This window comes from Pelophylax lessonae (genome assembly GCF_965119305.1).
Source record: "Pelophylax lessonae genome assembly, chromosome: 8".
Taxonomy (NCBI): Eukaryota; Metazoa; Chordata; class Amphibia; order Anura; family Ranidae; genus Pelophylax; species Pelophylax lessonae.
The window spans coordinates 217,750,139-217,767,127 of NC_138775.1; the positions used below are offsets into that span (position 1 = coordinate 217,750,139).

The 16,989-nt window shown below is 44.8% G+C and overlaps 1 protein-coding gene and 1 long non-coding RNA gene across 2 annotated transcripts in view; one reads left to right on the plus strand and one right to left on the minus strand.

The window, feature by feature from the left end:
• Positions 1 to 16,989, minus strand: part of LOC309562231 (uncharacterized protein) — a gene marked incomplete at its 3' end in the record, with an annotated part of 1,785,816 nt that overhangs the window by 490,867 nt on the left and 1,277,960 nt on the right. The gene's annotated exons all lie outside the window — the stretch shown is intronic.
• Positions 1 to 16,989, plus strand: part of LOC309561597 — a 971,235-nt gene that overhangs the window by 303,725 nt on the left and 650,521 nt on the right. The window lies entirely within an intron of this gene.

Consider the following 16,989-nt stretch of genomic DNA (forward strand, 5'->3'; position numbering starts at 1 on the left):
AATGGTTTGGCCCGAACATGAGTTTGGGTTTAACATTGGTTGTTCACCCATTTGGCAACCATCCGAATTGTCAGGGCGTTCGACCTTTGCTCGTTCCGCCGAATGATAACAATGCACTGCGCCCCCGCACAGTGCATTATAAGCCCCGATTGGCTGAAGCAATGAAAGCTTTGCCTAATCAGGGCACATAGCATTGTCAGAGCCATGATTGGGCACTGTCATGATGACTCTATCCAATCGTGGTTCATTGCTCTTACTCCCACCCCACACTACAATCTCTTCTCATAGTGGACATTTGCAGTGTGATATTGGCATGGACAGAGATAGAACAGGGCTCTGTTTAGTGCTACTAGCAAGTTAGTTTGCTATAGTGTGCTATTGTGATTATATTGTGAGTGTAGAGTATCAGTTTAGTGTGAATTTAGTGACAGTGCAGTGTGGTATAGTGTGACCGTTCATTTTTAATTTAGGGTCAGTTTATTTTGTCAGGGCAGGTTTCCTGCAGTATAGTTCAGTGCATTAGTGCACGTTTAAAGCAGTACATTACAGCGCATTAGCGCGCGTTTAACGCAGTGTATTTTAGAGCATTATTGCGCGTTTACCGCAGTATATTTCAGTGCGTTATTGCACATTTAACGCAGTATATTTCAGTGCGTAGGTGCACATTTAACACAGTAAATTGCAGTATGTTAGTAAACGTTTGAGGCAGTATATTTTAGAGCGCTAGTACACGTTTTCCACAGTATATTGCAGTGCATCAGTGCAGTTTTACTTCAGTATATTGTAGTGTGTCAGTGGAGTGTGTCTGTGTAGTAAGTACCTAACTAAGTAAGTTAAAATGCACCAAACACCACTTTCCATTAATTAAAGTGCATCCACATACACATTTCCATATCTTTATTACATTTTGTTAATAAGCCCCCCCCTCCATCATGTCTGGGAGGCCAACAATAAGAGGCAGATGTTCGCATGGCACTGTGAGGGGGCCAGCAGCAGATGTGTCAACAGGCAAATGTGAATATGGTTCATCCTCAGGCAGGACATCATTCCCTCTGTTTAGTGATGTTGCCCGTGCTATCCAGCCACAGCATGCTGAGGAGTTGGTGGACTGGCTTACTAAACCATCCTCCTCATCCTCCATCACCCAAGCAAAGACTATTGAGCAGTCCAACGCAGCTACCTGAGTGGCTCATTCTGCCTCTTTTCCACAGCTACTCCTGCCATAGCCCCAGCATCCGGCATGCAGGAGTCAGTTGAGTTATTTGAACACAGCTTTAGCCACTTGCCCCTTGATGATGCACAGGCATTACTTAATTCATCAACAGTACCTCTATAGGGTTACGGTGTGAAGGCACCACCAACACCCAAAGCCTAATTTTTCTGCACCTGTTACTTCTAGCTAAAGTCTGTCAAACAATTAACAGAATTTACCAAAAAAAATCTCTATTCTTGTTCTGAGTGCACTAAATTGTGGCCTCATCACACAGACTGGCTCCCCAAGCCATTGTTTAAAAAAAAAATAGAAAGCTTGCAGAGAAAATATCTTTTTTTTTGGCTTTATAAATGTCATTATTGCTGCAGCAGGTTCTATATACAGTACGTATGTGCCACAGGCAGACTAAAGCACTATATTTAAAGGAATTTTTCAATTTTTTTTTCTCATTTTTATGGTTTTACTTTAGGCATCAGTAAATCACTGCACATTTAAAAATTATGTTTTTTTTAAACTTTTTTTTTATTGATACATGTCCCCCAGGGCAGTACCCAGACCCCTGTAACCATTGTATGGCCAAACATCTGCATGTAAGCCTTTAAAATGGGCACTTAATTTTTCCAGTTTGTTTCCATAGACTTTAATAGGGTTCATTTTTGCGGTTCTGAACTTTTGCGATGTTTAAAAGTTCTGCGGCGAACCAAAGAGGGGGTCGTTCGGCCCATCTCTAGTAAACATCAACAGAGGTTTCCAGAGTAAGTACTCTATTAAATACTATATAGTGCATATCTTAGAAAGCTATATGGATAGTTTTTAGCGACATCATACTACCCTGAAGTCTTTACATAGCCATGATCAGCAATGCATCTCGCCATTCTTAGCAGGGTAAGCTTGTATTTGCAAATTTGTGCTTACTAAACCCTTGTTTTTTATGCAAACTGTTAGAGGTTAGAGGCTATTTTATTGGTAGCAGGCTGGCTGGCGAGTTGAGTTGGGAATTTTTCTTTGGTTTTGTTTTACATGCATTCCCCTTTCATGTGCTCCTTGCTGTGAAGGCTGGTTATAGGTGGAGGCAGTGGCTCTTTGTTTGTAATTTTAGAATGCTGTTGAGGGAATGCACTGGACACCTTTTGCTGCCATTGTGCTATATGCTCGGTGTCCAGTGCACCTCTGTGCCTTTAATGAGAGCTGGGCTCCTTCCAGGCTCACCTGCCTTCTGTCTATCCATTATAATGAATGTGTTTCTACTATAGAGGCTCTCAAAAATGTATAGAGTAAGGACTGCGGATAATTTTGGGGTGCCTTGTCGCGGCCTCCGCAGCTTACGCATGTATTTGCAAATGTGTGTTAACTAAAACCCTGTTTTTAATGTAAACTGTTAGACAGGTTAATTTGGTTGGTAGCAGGCTGGCTGGCGAGTTGAGCAGGGATTTTTTCTTTGGTTTTGTTTTACATGCGTTGCCCTTCCATGTGTTCCTTGCTGTGAAGGCCAGTTATAGGTGGGGGCAGTGGCCATTAACTAAGCTAACTAACTAATTATATACAAATGGCAAGGTAAGACTAAAGTGATGTCATCAGTATCAGAGCCAGGGTCATACGCTAAAGATCAAGCCAAAGAAGCAAGGAACAAGTCAGGACAGAAAGAGGGTACACAGTAGCAAGTTTATGCAGGCGGGCAAATAATCAGGATCAGAGACAGAGTAAGAGGTTATAAAGCACACAAATCAAGGGCACACAGGCAGAACATAAAGGCAAGATGGAGTACCAGAGGAGGGACTAAATACCCTCCCAGCATAAAGCACAGTGATGACTGCTAGGAACTGCTGGTTGCTGAGAGACACCTGCTGGTGGACAGTACTGACAGTTCCCCCCTCTACAATGCGACCTCCGGACACCCCAACCAGCCTTAGTTATACAAGTCCATAAGAGATATCAACCTGCCGAAAAAGTCCAAAGGGGAAGTTTCTCATAGGCCAAAGAAGTACCAGATTGCCAGCAAGATGCCCTGCTGCCAGGATCAAATACCAGGCTAGATGTTCTTCCGCCAGGGTCTGACAACTGATTGGGTACAGCAATGCTGAAGTTTGGCAACTGTCTGGGTGTCCTGTTGGCTTTATTCTCAGGGAGGTACAAAAATGTATACTTTAAGTCCCTCAACACAGCAGGTATAGCAACTCTGGGGTACCATGGGTTATCTGCAAACTTAAGCAAGGGGGCATTTGACAACACTGGAACTCTAACATTGGAGTGTCCTCTTTTAATTGCATAGCTTGTCTGGCTCCCAAGACTTGTTCTTTACATGTCCACCTAGGTCTTTCCAAGGCAAAAGTTACCTGATCCTGGTCCCCTAGTGCACCTGGAATCATGGTAAGTGCATCTGGGTCATGTTGAGGCATGAATAGTACTCTGCCACTCCCCAGGAGCTCACCGCTACTAACACTACCACTAGGAACATGAAGGCAAATGCAGTTACTGGTTAAGGAGGGTATCTCTGGACCACCAGGCTTTGGCACCACAGGAGCAACATACTGCAAGAGGGACTTAAACAAGGCAACTAAATAGAGAATCTCAGATCAAAGAGGCAACCCATGCAAGGTATATGGCAATAATGAAAACTCAGAAGTTGCTCAGATCCATCAGCAGGTGGAAGTTCAATCTTTGCACTAGCATCCAGCTGGGCAGCACAAATAGAGTCAATGGAATCCAGCTGCACATTAGGAACAGAGTTAGCAGAATCCAGCTGGACAGAGAATTGATAAAGTGGTAAACAGACAAAAAAAAAAAAAAAAGTCCACAGACTAAGTGTAGTGAGTGTATAAACATTTATTAAAGGAACCCACATAACAAATTAACCAGTTCCATACCGGGCCATAGTCAAATGACGCCGGCAGGAACATCTCCTCCTGGGGGCACGCAGAGCGGCGATCAGGGATGGAGAGTGTCACTCTGCGGTAACAGCTGGTTACCGATCACAGTGCACAGTAAATCACACTGATCCCCCCCAATAAAGAGTACCTGTCACAAACCCATCAAAGTACCTGTCACTAGCCCATCAAATTACCTGTCACCAGCCCATCAGAGTACCCAAGTACCTGTCACCAACACATCAGGTACACTGATGACAGGTACTCGGGTACTCTGATGGACTGGTGACAGGTACTCGGGTACTCTGATGGGCTGGTGACAGGTACTCGGGTACTCTGATGACAGGTACTCTGATGACAAGTACTTGGGTACTCTGATGACAGGTAATTGGGTACTCCGAGTACCTGTCATCAGAGTAACCAAGTGCCTGTCATCAGAGTACCCGATTACCTGCCATCGGAGTACCTGAGTACCTCTCATCAGAGTACCCGAGTACATGTCATCAGAGTACCCGAGTACTTGTCATCGGAGTACCCCAGTACCTGTCATCAGAGTACCAGAGTACCTGTCATCAGAGTATCGGAGTACCTGTCACTGGAGTACCCGAGTACCTGTCATCGGAGTACCTGTCATTGGAGTACCTGAGTACCTGTCACCAGCCCATCAGAGTACCCAAGTACCTCTCTGTATCCCATCAGAGTACCTGAGTACCTGTCTCCACCCCATCAGAGAACCCAATTACCTCTCTGCAGCCCATCAGAGTACCCAAGTACCTCTCTGCAGCCCATCAGAGTACCCAAGTACCTCTCTGCAGCCCATCAGAGTGCCGAGAACATGTCATCAGTGTACCCAAGTACCTGTCACCAGCCCATCTGAGTACCAAAGCACCTGTTATCAGGGTACCATAGTACCTTTCACCAGCCCATCAGAGTACCTGAGTACCTGTCTCCAACCCTTCAGAGTACCTATCTGCAGCCCATCAGAATACATGAGTACTTGTCTACAACCCAAAAGTGTACCTGAGTACCTGTCTCCTGCCCATCAAAGTATCTGCGTACCTGCCTCCAGCCCATCAGAGTACCCGAATACCTCTCTGCAGCCCATCATAGTAATCGAGTACCTCTCTGAAGACCATCAGAGTACCCAAGTACCTGTCTCCAGCCCAGAGTACCCGAGTACCTGTCTCCAGCCCAGAGTACCCGAGTACCTGTCTCTAGCCCATCAGAATAACCGAGTACCTGTCTGCAGCCCATCAGAGTACCTGAGTATCTATCTGCAGCTCATCAGAGTACCTGAGTACCTATCTGCAGCCCATTCCTCATAGAATATACATTGGGGTGTTTGCTTTCCAAAATGGGGTCATTTTGTGGGTAATTCCCTTGTCCTGGTGCTCCAGGGCCTTCAAAAGTGTGATAGATCGTTAGGGAATTATATGTGTAATTTATGCTCCTAGAACACCTGACGGTGCTCCTTGCATGTTGGGCCTCTGTATTTGGCCAGGCTGTGACAAAGTCCCACATATGTGGTATCGCCATACTCAGGAGGAGTAGCAGAATGTATTTTGGGGTGTAATTTTTTCTATACACATGCTATGTGTTAGAAATATCTTATAAATTGACAACTTTGTGTAAAAAAAATATGTTTTCATTTTCTTTCCACATTTTCCAAAAAACTTGTGGAAAAAATGATATGTTCAAAAAACTCATCATGCTTTATAGAATATACGTTGGGGTGTTTGCTTTCCAAAATGGGGTCATTTTGTGTGTAATTCCATTGTCCTGGTGCTCCAGGGCCTTCAAAAGTGTGAAAAGTCGCTAGGAAATTATATGTGTAATTTATGCTCCTAGAACACCTGACGGTGCTCCAAGCATGTTGGGCCTCTGTATGTGGCCAGGCTGTGTAAAAGTCTCATACGTGGCATTGCCATACTCAGGAGGAGTAGCAGAATGTATTTTGGGGTGTAATTGCAAGTATGCATATACTTTGTGTGAGAAATAACTTGTTATTATGACAATTTTGTGTAAAAAAAAAAAATGATTTCTTAATTTTCCCAAGAATTGTGGGAAAAAATTACAACTTCAAAAAACTCGCCATGCCTCATACTAAATATCCTGGACTGTCTACTTTCCAAAAAGGGGTCATTTGGGGGGTATTTGTACTGTCCTGACATTTCAGGGCCTCAAGAAATGAGATAGGCCATAGGTACATCAGGTGTGATCAATTTTCAATGATTGGCACCATAGCTTGTAGACTCTATAACTTTCACACAGACTAAATAATAACCACTAATTTGGGTTATTTTTACCAAAGATATGTAGTAGTATAAATTTTGGCCCAAATTTATGAAAATAAATTACTTATTTGCAAAATGTTATAATAGAAACGAAAAAATATTTTTTTTTCCAAAATTTTGCACTTTTTCACTTATATCGCAAAAAATAAGAAACCCAGTGGTGATTAAATACTACCAAAAGAAAGCTCTATCTGTGTGAAAAAAATGACATAACATGTGATTGGGTACAGCATTGCATGACTGAGTAATTATCATTCAAATTGTGAGAGCACTGAAAGCTGAAAATTGGTCTGGACAGAAAGGGGGTGTAACTGGTCTGTATGGAAGTGGTTAAGCTTATCATGGTTCTCAAAAGGATTCCCAGCTGGGGAGGACACCAAAGAAACTGTCACTATTACACCTGCAATAGCTCAGAGAGACAGCAAGGGGGTGCCAATCTACTGTAAGTGCAGCAAGGTGGAGAGTTGGACACAGCACACAATAATTGGTAACTCACAGTGTGTGGATTTTCTCATGCATTATATTCTTTGGTGCATTTGCATCTGCAGGAGGCATCCAGGATCCCAAGATGGAGCTTCAGCTGCAATGGGTGGATGTCTCCTCCTCCCAGCTACAGATGCACCACTGACTGTAATGCATAGGATCATCCACACACTGTAGCATGTAGAACTTTTGCATGTACAAACATACATGCAAAAACAGCTGAGCCAGACCCTGTTGAAAAGGGAGAGGAGGAGGAAAAACCAAAGTTTCTGGGATTTAAGAAACCCCCTTTCTTAAGATCCTCCTATCTGGCTCAGCAATCCTTTTCATTACCTTATTCTGGGTACTTAACTCCTGTATGTATCTCTGAACCTTAGTCCTTACACGTTTTAAGTGTAGTTCACTGTACCTATATGCAAGCATGTATTTTTGTTGCTGTGATTCAACAGCGGAGCAAAACATTTTGCTGTATTATGCTTAATGTGATATGACAAACTTGGATATTTGTACCTATTGCATAATTGCATGCATATGTCTACTACAAATTTATTACTGACTCATTTTGGTTATGTGGTGTACTTACTCTATATAAAACTTGGCGGCGACTGTGGTTGCTATGGGTAATGGAGAGGGAGGTACTTGAGTAAGTGGGTGTCTAGTGGCAGGAGTGGTACAAGCTGACTGAGATTGAGTGCGATATACAGTATTTGACAAGCCTTGTAGTCAGGATTAAACAAAACTCAGTTTACAATTCCATTGTCTGAGTAGAGACAGGGCTGATGCAAGGACTTTTGTCTACTTAGGCGAAGGTGCATTTTGGTGCCCCCCCCCCCATCAGTTATCTTCCTGCCACCCCCTCCCCTCCACAATGTAAACCCCCACCCCCATATGGCATACACTTTATTTGCCTGATGATGTTACATCATCAATGTTATCATACATTCAGTCATGAATGTAATGCAGTGTACAGTAGATCGCATTGCATTACATTCTTTCCCAGGCCACATTTTTTCCAGACACTTCAAAAAAGTACATAAAATGGCAGAATTCAGTGCAAATATCAATATTTAAGCTATATACCGTGCTAATTGCACATGTAATTAGCGAGATTAGCAATGTGTTTAAATATAAAAAACATATTTCTCCATTTATATAAAGGTCAGGTTAATATAACCCAACACAGGGTTTTCCTTTACAGTGTAAATGGGACCTCTGTGGACCCTGACGTAAAAGGGAACATTGTGGACCCTGATGTAAAAGAGAACTCTGATGTAAGAGGCGATGCTGCAGACTCTGGTGTAAAGGGAAACTCTGATGTAAGGGAGTCTCTGGTCACCACAGCCTCCTCCTTTCACAAGAGTCCATAGAGCTCCCCCGTACATTACAGTCCGCAGAGACTGCAGACATGGAACAAGAGATGGTCAGAGACTCCATACATGGCACAAGAGATTTCAGAGACTGCATACATGGCACAAGAGATTGAAGAGACTACATACATGGCACAAGAGATTGTGAGAGACTGCCTACATGGCACAAGGGATGATCAGGGACTGCATACATGGCACAAGTGACGATCAGAGACTGCATACATGGCACAAGTGATTGTAAGAGACTACATACATGGCACAAGAGATTGTCAGAGACTGCATAAATGGCACAAGAGATGGTCAGAGACTGAATACATGGCGCAAGGGATGATCAGGGACTGCATACATTGCACAAGAGATGGTCAGAGACTGCAGACATGGCACAAGAGTCAATTAGAGACTGCATACATGGCACAAGAGACGTTTAGAGACTGGTCAAGAGATGGTCAGAGACTAAGTACATGGTGCAAGGGATGATCAGAGATTGCATACATGGCAAAAGAGATTGTCAGAGACTGCGGACATGGCACAAGAGATGATCAGAGACTGCATACATGGCAAAAGAGATGGTCTGAGACTGCGTACATGGCACAAGAGATGATCAGAGACTGGATACATGGCGCAAGGGATGATCAGGGACTGCATACATAGCACAAGAGACGGTCAGAGACTGCAGACATGGCACAAGATACGGTCAGAGATTGCTGCCATGGCACAAGAAACGGTCAGAGACTGCAAGCATGGCCCAAACGATGGTCAGAGACTGCAAGCATGGCACAAGAGATGATCAGAGACTGCATACATGGCACAAGAGATGGTCAGAGACTGCATATATGGTACAAGAGACGGTCAGAGACTGCAAGCATGGCACAAGGGATGGTCAGAGACTGCAGGCATGGCACAAGGAACGGTCAGAGACTGCGGGCATGACACAAGGGACAGTCAGAGACTAAGGGCATGGCACAAGGGACGGTCAGAAACTCCGGGCATGGCAGAAGAGACAGTCAGAGGCTGCGGGCATATCACAAGAGAGGTCAGAAACTGCGGGCATGGCACAAGAAATTGTCAGATACTGCAGGCATGGCATAAGAAATGATCAGGAACTGCAAGCATGGCACAAGGAATGGTCAGAGACTGGGGGCATGGCACAAGAGACGATCAGAAACTGCATGCATGGCACAAGGAATGGTCAGAGACTGTGGACATGGCAAAAGGAATGTTCAGAGATTGCGGGCATGGCACAAGTAATGGTCAAAGATTGTGGGCATGGCACAGACAATGGTCAGAGACTGCGGGCATGGCACAAGAGATGGTCAGAGGCTGCGGGCATGGCACAAGAGACAATCAGAGACTGCAGGACAAGGAATGATCAGACAATGTGGGCATGGCACAAGGGGTGGTCAGAGACTTTGGGTATGGTATAAGGGACGGTCAGAGACTGCGGGGATGGCACAAAGGATGGTCAGAGACTACGGGCATGACACAAGGGCAGGGATAGTACAATAATATTCACAGCCAGATTATGACACCATAAAGCTAAAAGCTGCTTGCTTACCCTACCTTCCACAGAGATGGGATAGAAAGATTTTCATCTGTGGTAGTACCACCAGTGCCACTCCTCCTCCTGGGCCCTCTGCTTGCCTTGGCTTACTCAACTCCAGGCTTCTCCCCGGGCTCCCTATCATCAAACATGACCTCCAGTTCAGCAGCGATAGTTTATGTGCGCTGCTGAACTGGAGGTGTTCCTGTCCCTCTCTCTGCCACTGTCATGGGTCTGCTACCTAAGGGGTTAACTTAGTGCAGAGTCTGCAGACTAATTGCAGTGATTGGCAACAGGCTGCTCTATTTAAACTCCCCAGAAGCATTATGTCTTTGCTGTCTAATCTGCAGCTTCCTGTGACCCCTGCTCCTGTTTACCTGCTTCTGTGATTGATCTCCTGTACGACCCGGCTTGACTTTGGACTTCCCTTGCTTTCTGCCTGCACCTGACCTCGGCTCCCCTCTGACCTTGAACCTGCATGCTCCTTTGGATTCCCCGCCGCCCGCCTGTTGTTGACCCAGCCTGTGAAATGATCCGTTTGCCTGTAAGCTCCCAGAGTGAGTGTGGACTCGGGTGTTCTGCCTGCCTGCTGTTGGGATCCTCCTATCTGCTGGTTGTCTCCTTTTAAAGCATCTGGGACCTTGGAGCTGCCCGTCCAACAGCTGACCCGCCAGGCCCTCATACCATTCTGCTCTCCCGTGCCACCTGTCTGCTCTACCAGGGGCCGCGAGTCAGATACGTAAGGGAGGCCTTCCTCTGCACTATCGGGCTCATCAGTCAGGTACTTGAGAAGATGACAGCCACCTCCCAGTTGGGAGGAGGGATTTGTTTTTTTTCAGGATACAGCAATCCTCACCTTGAGGGCTGAATGGAGAGAGGGGGCGGTGTCTTCCAGCCTAGGGTGTCTCTCTGCCCTGCATCTGGTGAAAGAGGAGGAGGAGTGTAGTAGCAGGGCTGGGACTCGAGTCAGGAGAGGCGAGCTGGTGAAGGTAACCACGCCTTGCCGGGGCTGTGCTGCACCACCTGTCAGTATCGCTTAACTAGGTACAGGTGGGAGCAGGGCTGGCCACCGGCACTAGGATAAGCACCTCATGGAGAACCCCTGCTTTGTAGCCCCCCTCTCCTGTTGTCCTAAGGCAGATGCCTTGGCTGCCTTATGCTGACACCGGCCCTGAGTAGAGAATGTGCTACATTAACACAATCCAATAGCACCTGCTTTGAGCAAGGTGACTAGTGCTCAAAGAAATAAGTTATGTCATCTTCCAGAAACCATATCATAGATTCCACCTGAGCCTTACTAAAAAAAAGGAGAAAAGTCCTCACTACCATTAGGAATATTGGACAACGGTGCACAAAACTGAATCAAGGGCTGAAGGTCACCAAACAAAAGCCTGCCTTGATCAACATGAGAATGACCAGACAGATGCTTTCTTACAGTTGAAGACTGGTCTGCTCCTTCAATATTTGGTGGCAATAGTATGTAGCACTGCCCCCTAGGGAGCTGTTGAGTGTGGATTCCCCTGGGTTACCCATAGCAACAGTCCGTAAAACGTATCACTTTAAGACTTGGCTCAGACAATGAACAGTCCAGGGGATTAGGTTTTTGTGTTTATTTTAGAACTTGGATGGGAGAAGGGATGAGTGGGATACTCCAACTTGAACTATGCAAAATTTCTGAGGACACTAACTGTAATGAGTGCGGCAAGGCCACTGCTTCACCTTGCCACTGAAGTGAAGTGGAAAATAGGTTCCTGACTGAATTTCTCTTCAGGGTCCTGACTTGGCACCCCCTTTCTCACGTTCCATGCATGCTAGCCCCTTGTCCACTGACTCTCCACTGGAGTGGTCCCCTTCCTGTGCAGACCCTTGGCAAGCTTCCCGGGAACTCACTGACACTGTTTTTCTTTGGGTTGCTCTGCCTTCAGCTCCACTTGTCAGTATGCTGGACCTCCTGGCTCAGCATCACACACTGGATTCACTAGGCCGACTGCCTGTGACCATCTTCCTTGCTGACAGGAGGAGAGACCAACGTCACCCTCCTCCTGGGACCTGGCTTCCCGCCCAATGACACCCTGCCTCATGTGGTCTCTGCTTTTATATCCTATCCCATGATGCACCTCTCCGGGTGCCAACCCACTGGGACAGCTACAAAAGCCTGTGCATCATTGGCCATGTTTCCTCCACTGTCCAACAGGCCTCCCCATTAGATGCTTTGGGGACACTCCCTCAGACCAGATGAATACACACTGAGCACAATGAGCAGGCCTAACTACTGATCAGGCTCCCCTGATAAGCAGATGAAGCAAAACAATGCCTTTACCTAGCACCTACCTAGGAGGGTACTACAAGTATACTACCTTTTCTGGATGCATCTTGCAGAAATCAATAACAAAAACAAAATGGTTTCCACTCTGGTTGTTTCTGGCCTTGGTGTTATGTAACAGGCATGACTTGTAACGAGAGCACCAGGCACAAATATGGTATAAAATAACTTATGTGAACAACAAGCAAACTGCCAAGACTAACTAACTAAGATACCTAATTATATACAGATGGCAGAGTAAGACTAAAGCGGTATTGTCAGTATCAGAGTCAGGGTCATGCACGGAAGATCAAGCCGAAGAAGCAGGCAACAAGTTAGGATATACAAAATAGAGAACTGCTGTGCTAAAATGACAAAGAAAACAAGTCCCATAAATATTACAGTTCATATAGAAGTGAAATAGTCCAATCATAAAACACCTTGATAGTAAATATCATATAAAAAGGTGAAAGACCCAGGTTCACCTCCACCATATAATATGAGATGGCCGCTCACCAGAGGAAATGGACTCAAGCCGACAGTGTCATGGGGTCAGCGGGCATAGTAACATCGCGAAAACATGGAATCCAACCAGGGTTATGCTAACTTTTAACTGCCTCTATGCAAGTAGTTGGTATCTTTTATCTGTAATACAATTTATACAGTTTTGCACTATTGGAGTTTCTTTGATTAATCTTACAAGCATGATTTGCAGGTGAACCATCGATTATTCCCTATGTAAGTGTTCAGATTGGACACCAAAGAAAAGCCACAGAGGTGTCCCATTTTGCTGCAAGGGAAAGAGGGATGATGAATCCTGACTAAAGGATATTCTGTCTTACTACGCTCATGACTTATAATCTAGAGTCCATTTCCTCTGGTAAGCGCCCATCTCATATTAAATGGTGGAAGTACACCTGGGTGTTTCACCTTTGTATACAATATTCACTATTAAGGTGTTTCATAATTGAACTACATCACTTCTGTATGAACTGTTATATTTATGGGTCTTTATTTCTTTGTAATTTTAGCATGGCAATTCTCTGTTTTGTATATGCTGTTTACAATCTTATCTTTATTGTTTTCGCCAGCGGCTTTCTAAGTTGGATTTATCTGGGCAATAACTTTGAAATTTCTCAAGTCAGGATAGGAAGAGGGTTCATAGGAGCAGGTTCATGCAGGCAGACAAAGGATCAGGAACAGGGCACCAGGCACAAAAATCAAGGACACACAGTCAGAACACCAAGGCAAGATAGAGTAGCAGAGGAGGTATAAATATCATCTGCTGGCTGCTGAGAGACACCTGGACCTGGAACTACGACCTACAGGTCTGGGATCCACAGTGCCACCAGCAGGTGTTCCAATTCCTGGTAGTTCACATCAACCCCTTAATCTGATGTAGACAGTAATCATGTGGTTCAGGGGCTGGCTGTGAGTGCTTCCTACAGCCAGGCTAGCTTATGTTTTAAAGCAGAGATGAGGCAGCCACCACTGCCACTGATTGTTCCTTTAGGAATCGGAGAATTAGAGACACACATCATAAGAGGGTATCCTGTCACAACCGAAAAACGCAGCAAAGGGGTTCTTAGGCAACATATGTTCAGAGTTCTGCATTTTATGCTTGCACATGGATGGCAACAGTAGATCACTCATTGTATTCTTTTATTAGGGATCCAATAGGGTGGCCACCCAATTGTGGTTCTTCTCTCATGCACCAAATCCTGGGGTCCCTATGCAGTTTTTTGCAAAATAAAGAACCTATTCTGTCACTGAGTACAACACTGTCCTTAACTATCTCACTACCCATGATACAACTCCCAAATTTGGGAGGGGTGGAATATAATCTCAACATTTGTCCATTTCTTCCTTCTCCTCCTCACCCCCAGCACCCATACTCTCCTCCTCGTATTCCTCCTGCTGCCTCTGCCTCTACCTTTTTAGGGATGGAAGCGGTGGGGAAAGGTTCTTTTTGGCCCCAAATCAGCATCAAGTTCTTCTCTTCCTCCTGGTGCTGTGTTTCCAATCGAATGTATCAGGCAAGAGTGTATCCTCCAAGATTAACACGAGAGGGATTGTATCCCTAATCCCCAACTCTTTGCAGCTCGCAATTTTGGTAGTTTCATAAAAGGGTGGCAAAATGCTACCCATGTCTCATATGATGAGCCATTTACATGGTGAAAAGAACTCCTAGCTCTACAGAGCCTGTCCTTATATCACACAGATGTGCATTCATGATGTTGCAGCCACTGCAGCATAGGCAATCTTTTGTCACAGCAAGTGGGGGTGTCACAGATGAGACAGTTATCAGGGGCTTTGTGTTAGCACTGCATTTCTTGCATAACATTGCAGTTTGTAGTGGACACTAAATATTCTGGCCTGATAAAGGACCTCCTGAAAGCTCGGGTAATGAGGAACCACTACATCACCAGCTGGAGTACATTTGGCAGTCAAGCTATGCGTATCATTTCCCCTGGGAGGGGAAGTCAGCAGGCTAGTGCTGTTATCACACACAACCTTGCCCTACGGTTTATGGCATGGGGTCAGCCCCCTCTTAGCCTGGGACTGGCCTACTGTGGCTTATGTCCCTCAGTTATACGAGCTGCAAAAAGCATAGTAATATATACCTTAGGATATAACAAATGCTTAGAAGCACTTTTAAAGGACTACTGGTTCCAAGGAGACAGAGGAAGAGGCCAGTGAGGAGAAGGAACGGCACTTTCAGCAATGTAAAAGACACAGGTCACCACCATCAAGTTCAGCATATTTCCCCATCCTGCATCCTTCCCAGCTGCCAGATGATAGGCCCAATGTGAAGAATATGTAGCATCCCTACCCATGCTTGCTTGCTTGCTTTGTGTATTCTGCCACTGACAGCATGGTCCAGTAACACAGACACATTCAATAAACTCATGGAGGGCTGGGACAGCCTGCTAGGCAAAATTTTGGTACTAGTGCTGTCCTTATCCTAAATATCTGCAACAAGGATGCTTGTGAATGACCAAGATCGTCCTCCTGCAGCAAGTTAGTGATTCATTCCACTATCTTAACATTTCCAGTTCGAAGGGCTATGGCAGGATTAGCAGAAGAGGAGTAGGAAGAAAAGGACAAATTAGCATAAGTTATGGACAACTGCCTGCTTAGCACCCGAGAGGAGAAAGAAGATGAAGGCATTTTTAGCCACTCTAATACCTCCTTTGTGGCTGTCTAGCATGGCCTGAATTGTTGCTGTATATTATGGCCACTCTGATAGAAAAGGCAAACACACCCTGCCTAGGATAGTGTGGTTGACCACTACTTTTCCCTACAGAAGCTACTTGCCCCTTAATACCACTGAATACAGAACTTTTGTCTTTCCCTTTAGGCCTGCCTGATGTTTTTTTTAAATAAAGAGCATTGCCTAAATTTAATGTAGGCTATGACAATAGTGGGGATAAATATGTGTTACTTTGATGCTAAATATTTTAACACAACAATATGCTGTAAACAAAGGACAGCTTTATTTATTTTGCCAGACCTGTGAACCCTAAATACACAGAATTTCCAGCAAACCCATGGTAACACCGAACCCTATTCCTTCTACTGTGTCCTGTAACAATTTGGGGGTAAGTAGGAGGAACCAGTGAGAACTGTGGGGAATTCAGAATTTCAACAATCCTGAAAGTGTTGGTTTCCATGCAGAAATCCCGTGAGGTTACAGCTCATATTCGATTTTAGTAATTGGGTTTACATACAGAATACTTTAATAAACTAAGGTTTTGTCCATACTTTAAGTCATACAGTAACGTGTAAGAAAATTTTTTCACAATGTGCAGGGGTTAACCAACTCTTCATATTGCTTTAACTAACATGTATACATCTCACAGGGTGTGGCATAAAGGAAGCCAGACTTTCTAAGAAAAAACCCATTAGTCATTCAGATGTGACATTTATATTATAAACAAATAAAATGAAAATCGCCTGCAGTATTTGTTTTAGTCAATGTTCTGTACACAAAATGTTAATGAGAAAGATGAAGAAGGACGTCTTGGTGGAACATGAAGGATGTTAAAGCTACTACAATCCAGATTCATGGCAGCAGTGGCATGCAAACATCCTGGAGAGATGCTGGCAGAGGTAATCACAAAATGTACTTTTATTGCATCAGACTTTGTTAACTGAGAGAAATTTTCATTATTATAGAGATGACAGAAGAAAAGACAAGATCTACAGTTAACCTCTTTACGACCACCCGCCGCAGTCACTCCTGCACAAACCGCCATCACTGTACGTCGGTCGCAAGCAGAAGGCTAGGGGGTGAGCGCGTGCCGCCGGTAGCGCGCTCCCACCCCCACTTGCCAGCGGGGAAGCCAATGCAGTGGGCAGGGGGCCCTGATTGCCCCCTGACACCCGCGATCGTTTCCCGCTGAGAGAAAAGAATGGTCAGCTGTTGTAAACACAGCTGACCGTTCTTCTCCCTGTAATGATCATTGAGCCCCTGTGATCCTTCTATATAGGAACACAGGTCTCTATAGTCATTTCACAAGCCACGCCCCCCCCCCCCCCACAGTTAGAATCACTCCCATAGGCTCTCATTTAACCCCTTGATCACCCACAATTTTAACCCCTTCTCTGCCAGTGTCATTATTACAGTAACAGTGAATATTTTTAGCACTGATTACCGTAGTAATGTCACTGGTCCCCCCAAAAGTGTCAATGTCAGTCAGGGGTCCAATCTGTCCGCTGCAATGTCGCAGTTCCGCAAAAATCGCAGATCGCCGCCATTACTAGTAAAAAAAAAATGACATAAATCTTTCCTGTGGTTAGTAGACGCAATAACTTTTGCGCAAACAAATCAAAATATGCTTATTGTGATTTTTTTTTTTTTTTACCAAAAATATGTAGCAGAAAACAAATTGGCCTAAAATGTTAAAAAAAAATTGATTTTTA